Here is an 8,829-nt window from a genome sequence, read left to right on the forward strand (position 1 = left end):
AAAAAAAAAAAAAAAAAAAAAAAAATAGTGGAGTCTCTATTTCCCACAGCCCTCTGGATCTCCTGAAAGTAAGCCCCACTGGGCTTCAAAGCCAAATGTTCTGGGGGCTCATCTTCCTGGTGCAGGACCCCTGGGCTGGGGAGCCCAATTTGGGGCTCAGACCTCTCGCTCCTTGGGGAGAACCTCTGCAATTGTAATTATTCTCCCTTTTGTGTGTCGCCCACCCGGGGGTATGGGACTTGATTATATTGTGACTCTGCCCCTCCTACCCATCTTGTTGTGGTTTCTTATTTATATCTTTAGTTGTAGAAGATGTTTTCTTGTAGGTTCTGGTCTTTTTCATTGATACGTGTTCTGTAAATCATTGTAATTTTGATGTGCCCGTGACAGGAGGTGAGTTGGCCCGATCCCACTCCCGTAATTTTATTTTATTTTATTATTTTTGGCTGCGTTGGCTCTTCATTGCTGTGCATGGGCTTTCTCTAGTTGCAGCGAGCGGGGGCTACTCCTCATTGCAGTGTGCGGGCTTCTCATTGTGGTGGCTTCTTTTGTTGTGGACCACAGGCTCTAGGCGCACAGACTTCCATGGTTGTGGCACGTGGGCTCAGTAGTTGTGGCTCGCGGGCTTAATTGCTCCGTGGCATGTGGGATCTTCCCAGACCAGGGATCAAACCCATGTCCCCTGCATTGGCAGGTGGATTCTTAACCATTGTGCCACCAGGGAAGTCCCCCACTCCTGTAATTTTAAATACTACCTCTATCACAAGTCTAAGTATTTCCAACTTAGACATCTCTCATAAACATCAGATACATACGTTTTTATTCCTTTCATATGTAGCTATTGAACAGAGTAGAGTCACTTGACAAAAAGCAGTGAAAAAAAATATTGAAAAGTATCCCATTGGTGAAACATTAAATGAAAAAAAATAAATAAGCAAGGTAATTATAAATTGATATGTGCTATCAAGTTAATATATAAGTTGATGTGGGAGGTAGGGACTACACAGGGGTTTAAGGTTGTCCCCTATAAATAAGGAATTTAGGGAAGGTCTCTATGAGAAAGTGACATTTGAACTGAGACCCAGAACTCCAGAGGCAAAAGGCTTGGTGTAGAAAAGCTTCAAATCTTCAAGGAATAGAAGAGATTCCAGTGTGGCGAGAGCATGATAAGTTAGGAAGGGAGTGAATGACATGATGTTGGAAACATAGACAAAAGCGTCATCTTGCATGACCTCAGAAGCAATTATTAAGAAGACTGAATTTTATTCTAGGTATGAGGGGGCAACACTGTACTGTTTCTAGGGGTGGTGTCCTCAGTTCTGAAAAGTTTTACTCCAGATGTTGCATAGAATAGACTATAAGGCATCAAGTGTATAAACAGGGGTAACAATTTGGAAGCTGTTGCAGTTGACCAAGCAAGAAATGACCATGGGGACTTCCCTGGTGGCGCAGTGGTTAAGAATCTGCCTGCCAATGCATGGGACACGGGCTTGAGCCCTGGTCTGGGAAGATCCCACATGCCGCAGGGCAACTAAGCCCGTGCACCACAACTACTGAGCCTGCGCTCTAGAGCCCAAGAGCCACAACTACTGAGCCCATGTGCCACAACTACTGAAGCCACGCACCTAGAGCCCATGCTCACAAGAGAAGCCACCGCAATGAGAAGCCTGTGCACCGCAACGAAGAGTAGCCCCCACTCGCCACAATTAGAGAAAGCCCGCGCGCAGCAACGAAGACCCAATGCAGCCAAAAATAAATAAATAAAATAAATTTATTTAAAAAAAGAATGAATTATGAAGTGATTGGATAAGCCTCACAGAATCCAACTGAAGGAAGTACATCTGGGACTCAAAGGAGTAGAGTTAAATTATAAAGCGTTAACTGAGAATAAACAGGTAATAACTACCAAGAAAGTTTAGAAAAAAATAAATGAGTGATAACTTGTACTGCATTTATTAAGATGTGCTATAAAGCTAGGATCAAATGTTAGTTGGATATAATAATAGACCAACAATTTAATGGACAACACACACACACACACACACACACACACACACACACACACACGCTGTGTGTATTTGGTATTTGATAAAGATGTTCTTTATCTCCGTAGCCCCCGCTTGCCACAACTAGAGAAAGCCCGCATGCAGCAACGAAGACCCAATGCGGCCAGAAAGAAAGAATGAATGAATCATGATTTGGCTTAGTCTAAAGTGGTGTTAGTGGACATGGACACAGGGAGCTAGATTGAGAATACATTTTGAAAGTAAAATTGACAGGTATTATAGATTGTTTGGATGGGGTTTGTAAAGATTGAGAGAAAGAAAGGAGACAAGGATGACCCCTAGTTTTTAGGCTTGAGCAATTGGGCAGATGGTGGTATCATTTCTGAGACAAAGAAGACTTGGGGAAGAAAGGAAAAGCAAGAGTACTGTTTCAGAGATGTGGTTTGTGATATATTTTAGTGACCAGAGTAGAGATATCAAGCAGGCCTTCTGGGATATACAGGTCTGGAGCACAGGGCAGAAATCGATGGTGTTTAACAACGATGGACTTGAATGAGATCCCCTAGGGAGAGGAGAGAGTAGAAAACAGAGGACTGAGTCTCAGTGCACTCTAATTTATAGACACATAGTTATAGTATAGTCAGTTATTAAAAGCACAAAAATGATTCTGTGCTAATTCCTATTTAACCTTTAAAACCAGATAATTATGATGTATGCCATTTCAGCCATAGAAAAATATGAAAAGCTCCTCAGATCATTTTGTATAGCCTTTATAATATCCAATGAGAAAAATATATTACCAAAAAGAATGCTATTGACCCGTCTCATTTTTAAATATGGCTGCAAAGAGATTGTACCAACATTTATATGTTACTTTTGGTTAATATGTGAGAGCAATTCCTTGTTGTGAGATTCTTGTATTACATATGAAGGAGTATAATAACTCTTTTTTCTAAATTAATTATTTATTTTTGGCTGCATTGATTGGGTCTTTGTTGCTGCACGCAGGCTTTCTCTACTTGCAGCGAGCGGGGGCTACTCTTCGTTGTGGTGCATGGGCTTCTCATTGTGGTGGCTTCTCTTGTTGCGGAGCATGGACTCTAGGTGTGCGGACTTCAGTAGTTGTGGCTCGCAGGCCCTAGAGCGCAGGCTCAGTAGTTGTGGTGCACGGGCTTAGTTGCTCCACAGCATGTGGGATCTTCCTGGACCAGGGCTTGAACCCGTGTCCCCTTCATTGGCAGGCGGATTCTTAACCACTGCGCCTCCAGGGAAGTCCTATAATAACTCTTAAAGGTATAAAGTTAAAGATGCATATTGTAAGTTAAAGAGGTATATTCCACACCATAAAAAAGATGGACAGCTCCCCAGTTCATTTTGTGAAGCTGATAAATTTAATAGCCAATCAGAAAAATAGTGTACTAATTAATATTGCATAAATACACTGATCCATCTGCAAAACTTCTACATAAAATATCTGAAAATGGACAGTATCACCATTCATATGACAGATGTTGCTGTTAATAACAGCAAATCCTACTTTGTTCCTTGCTAACAGAAACTCTACATTGCTTAGTCAGTGGTATGTGAAGCCCTGGGCAGAGTCTCATGATTGGTTTAGGGGTGGGCATGTAACCCTGTGCTGGTCAGTGAGATGTATCATGAAATTTGCTGGGGATTTCAGGGAAAGATTTTCCTTTGTGATTAGAGAGAGGACCAATGAAGTGAAAACCTTTCACCACAAGCCTTCATCCTTGGGATGCCCGTATAACGATGTGTTGTTTAGAGCTGCAGCAGTTACCTTGAGACCATGAATGACAGACATATGTTGTGACCATCATGTAGGGTGAACCAAATTTGGTTCAGATGTCAAGACTGATGACATCACATACACAGTAAGAGGGTATGAAAATTTTTATTACTTATATAAGGGAGTTTTCTGAAGAGAACAGCCAGGCCTCCCAAGTTGGTCCAAAAATGGCTTGAGAGAGCAAGGAAAGGAGACTGGCTGGGGATTTTAACTGTAGCTAGGGCTGGGGCTGGGGTTACAGTTCCAGTGTGTGGGTGGGGGCTTGTGGCTTGGAACTCTTGCCAGCACCGAAGGAGGAAGCACTGAGGCTTTCTTAATAGCTTTCCCAGATGAGGGACACAAGGTGAGAGTGAGGGTTGAGGCCTAAGGGCTGTCAGCAGTAGTCAAATATCAAAAAGTGGAGTCAGACTCTTCATGATAATTCACCCCTGAAGTTTGAGTGATGACAAAAGTGTACCATGCTTCATTTAAGTGAATTTGAGCTTGTTTAAATAAGAGATTATGGCACTCTGAGCCTGAAGCCTGTAGCCTGTAAGGAAGGTGAAAGTTCCATTGAATGTCTTGTCCAAGGGCCCTGTATTGTGTATTCTGAGAAGCGAAATGAGCGTCTTAGTCGCTGTCAGTAATGCCTGGATTCCAAAGGGGAAAAAGAGTGTCTTGGTAAGGTCTTCTATTGTGGTTTCAGGATATGTACAAGAATGTGTGACCTTGATTTATATTTAGGGTATCTATGAGGCAAGAATTCTTTACCCTAAAAGGGGAAACCTTGGACAAGAAATTATTGTTGCTGCCATAGGCTGGATCAGAGAGCCAGCCCATTGGCAGCAGTCTTAAGAGTCTGTAAAATGGTGCAGATGGGGCTGACTTTTAGCCAGGGAAAACAGTGCCTAGATACATGCCTGAAGTTTGACCAATTGTGTTGACCCCTGGGTCTTATCCTTTATCAGGGGTGTCCTGGTTAAGGGATAAAAAGCAGCAGCTCTCCAGTGAACTTCAGTTACCTGTGGTGGCAACAGCATGTGAAAAGTGTACAAGCTCCCACTGCTGTTTACTCAGTTGATTCCAGGGGCTCCCTAGGTAGCTAAGGGGTCTAGTAGAGGGGTTGCCTCCTCCAGTGCCATGACATCTGGCAAGGAAATGAGGACAGGTCAGCCAGTCCTCCTGCAGATGAGATATGGAAGAGGGCCTCAGTCTGGTTCTGTCCTGCAGCAAAGGAGACCTTGGTGGCCTTGGAAATCTTGTCGGTGCTGTTCCCATGACCCAATGCATAGTGGGCAGCTGGGTATGGAGGGTCATGGACTCAGGGCCTGTGGGACCTCTAAATCCCAAGATGTAGTCAGCAATTGCAGCTCTAATGGCATACAGCACAGGGCTGAGGAGGGCAGTTTTTGCATCAGAAAGCCATAAGTGACTTGTGGCCAGTATGGGTGGTCCAGAGACTCCAGGAGGCATGAAAGAAGGTTGCTAAAGCTTCAATTGTGCAAGGAGTCTAGTTGAGGGGCACTAATGAGACTGGCTGTTGTATTGCAATTTTGACAGAATCTAGAGCCTTTGTTGGAAGGGGCTCCATTCAAGGTGGGCTGATTTGCAAATAATTACGTTAATGGGCTAAAGTAAAATTTGTAAATGAGGAATATATAACCTCCAGAACCCAAAAGGCCTAAAAGGTATTGGGTTTGTTTTAACATTGTGGAAGTTGAGAGGGTTAATAACTGTTTCTTGACAGTGTTAGGTACGGAGGGGCCCTCCGTTTACCAAATAATTTTCAGGAATTTACAGAGGTGGTGGGGTCTTGTACTATGTGTGAGGCAATGGCCCATCCCCTTTTCTGAGCTCCCTTGTGAATATTTGTATGTCCTGAATAAATGTGCCTGGTGAATATCCTCAGAGGAGGATGTCATGAATACAAAGCCATACCTGTGCCCCTGGAGAAAGCTGGATGCAGTTAAGATCATGTTTGCAAAGACTGTGTGTGATGTTGACTGTGTGTGATGTGACTGTTGAGGTGCTCCATAGATAGCCAGGTAAAGGTGTGTCATGTACCTTAGGAAGTGAAGGCAAACTGTGGGTGAGAGGCTTTTGAAATAAGGACTTAACCGAACGTATTAGTCAAATCTATTACAGAAAAATATTTACCATTTGCTAATTGGATGGAGTCAGTAATTTCAATAATTTTGAATATGGAGCCCTTAATGAATGGGACCACAGCATTGAGGCTGCTACAATCTACTGTGAGGCACCATTAATTCTTTCCAACTTTAAGAACAGGCCACATTTCATTTAAAGAAAGATGAAATCTTGCCATTTGCAACAAGGACTGACTTTGAGGGTACTATGCTGAGTGAAATAAGTCAGAAGGAGAAAGACAAATACCATATGATTTCACTCATATGTACAATGTAACAAACAAGCAAACTAAATGAACAATCCAAAGAAAAACAAACATGTAGATACAGGGAACAGAGTAGTGGTTACTGGAGGGGAAGGGGCGAAGGTAGAGTGGGGAGGGCGAAATGGGTAAAGGGGATCAACTGTGTGGTAATAGATGGAAACTAAATTTTTGGTGGTAAGCACACTGTAGGGTATATAGAAGTAGAAATATAATGTTGTACACACGAACATTATACAATGTTATAAACCAATGTTACCTCAATTAAAAAAAAACAGGCCAAATTGGATTTTTAAAGGGAGGAGCAGTGGTAACAATCACTCCTTCTTTAAATAGGTCCTGTATAATGGGTTTCAATTCTTGAAGCCCCTATTTACATTTACATTGGACCTTATTAGCTGTTTTAACAGGGATGGGGAGGGGAGAAGGTCCATGTGGTCCCATTTTTAAAAGCCAATTTGTAAGTGCCACAGATTTAGGTTATTTATTTATTTTTTTTTGCGATATGTGGGCCTCTCACCGTCGTGGCCTCTCCCGTTGCCGGACGCGCAAGCTCAGCGCCCATGGCCCACGGGCCCAGCCGCTCCGCGGCACGTGGGATCCTCCCGGACCGGGGCACGAACCCGCATCCCCTGCATCGGCAGGCGGACTCCCAACCACTGCGCCACCAGGGAGGCCCAGATTTAGGTTATTTTTACTTGAAGGATAGTTGATTTACAGTGCTGCGTTAATTTCTGCTGTACAGCAAAGTGATTCAGTTATACATATACATATATTATTTTTTATATTCTCTTCCATTATGGTTTATCACAGGATATTGAATATAGTTTCCTGAGCTATGAAGTAGGACCTTGTTGTTTATCCATTCTATATATACCAGTTTGCATCTGCTAATCCTAAACTCCCAATCCTTCCCTCCCCCCTCCCTTGGCAACCACAAGTATGTTCTCAATGTCTGCCACAGATTTAGTTTTAACTTATTACCCATTGGGTCAGTGATCCATGCCCCCACTATGGGATATTTTAGGGCAATGGGTGCTACCATCATGGAGAATTTAGGAAAGGCTATTTTTCTGATAGTTAAGGTGAGGCATAACTGTTTGTCTTCTACTTTATATTACAGTAATTCCCCTAAGATTAGTGGGGTTGTGTTGTTCAAATTTAGAAGGATCCTCAGGTATTACTGTAATTTGAGCCCAACTGTTGATTAAGGCCATCAAGGTTTGCCAATTGGTGCATTTCAGCAGACATCAAAATTAATTCAGAAACTATGTTGTAGAGGTGCAAAAGTGAATCAGCATACTTCTGTAAAAAAATTTATTTATTTATTTATTTTTGGCTGCGTTGGGTCTTCATTGCTGCACGCGGGCTTTCTCTAGTTGCCTTGAGCAGGGCTACTCTTACTCGCGGTGCGCAGGCTTCTCATTGTGATGGCTTCTCTTGTTGCAGAGCACAGGCTCTAGGCACGCAGGCTCCAGTAGTTGTGGCATGCGGGCTCAGTAGTTGTGGCTCGTGGTCTCTAGAGTGCAAGCTCAGTAGCTGTGGCACATGGGCTTAGTTGCTCCATGGCATGTGGGATCTTCCCAGACCAGGGCTTGAACCCGTGTCCCCTGCCTTGGCAGGCAGATTCTTAACCACTGCGCCACCAGGGAAGTCCCAATCTTTTTGTTTTATAAATACTTTTAGTAAATTTTGGATTTCCAGTTGGCTCAAATTGTGGACCTCTGTTTCACTATTTTATTTCCTCCCCTGTATCCAGATTCCTCCCTCCCTTCCTTCTTTCCTTCCTTCCTTCCTTGCTTGCTTTCTGTCTTTCCTTTTTTCGTGATTACTGGATATACTTTGGCGAAGTTCTCTCTACCCTGCTTGTATTTATACATTTCTTCCTCCAGCGAGCCTCAGACAAGCATCATCAGTGTTAGGGTCTCTCCCATAGCAAGGGTTACTTTATACAGCTTAAAGACCTCAGGCTTAAGTTGAGCTTTTTTTTTTTTTTCAAACTGATGAGGGTGACTATATTTTTTTTGGCCTGAAACATTACTGATTCTTTAAAATAATTTTATTGAAGTATAATTGACTTACAATATTTGTTAGTTTCAGGTATACAACATAGTGATTTGATATTTTTATACATTACAAAATGATCACCATGGTAAGTCTAGTTAACATCTGTCACCATACAAAGTTATTACAATATTATTAACTACATTCCCTATGTTGTACATTACATCCCCAAAGTTGACTTTGAATTTACCCCTTTGTTGTGCCATGAGGGTACAATGGGTGATTTTCCCTATAACCTTGTGGATCAGGATCTTTGTTGTGGCATAAGCAGCAGCAGCAACAGCAACAGCAAAAAAAGCATCTTGCAGGGTCCTAGTGAGCCCTCTGCCTTTAGGTATCTGGATTCAATAATTAAAATATTCAAGTGGGACTTCTCTGGTAGTGCAGTGGTTAAGAATCCACCTGCCAATGCAGGGGACACGGGTTCGAGCCCTGGCCCATGAGGATCCCACATGCCGCGGAGCAACTAAGCCCATGCGCTACAGCTACTGAGCCTGTGCTCTAGAGCCCGCGAGCCACAACTACTGAAGCCTGCGTGCCTAGAGCCCATGCTCTGCAACAAG

The sequence above is a fragment of the Lipotes vexillifer genome, unplaced genomic scaffold, assembly GCF_000442215.2.
Source record: "Lipotes vexillifer unplaced genomic scaffold, Lipotes_vexillifer_v1.1 scaffold681, whole genome shotgun sequence".
Lineage (NCBI taxonomy): Eukaryota > Metazoa > Chordata > Mammalia > Artiodactyla > Lipotidae > Lipotes > Lipotes vexillifer.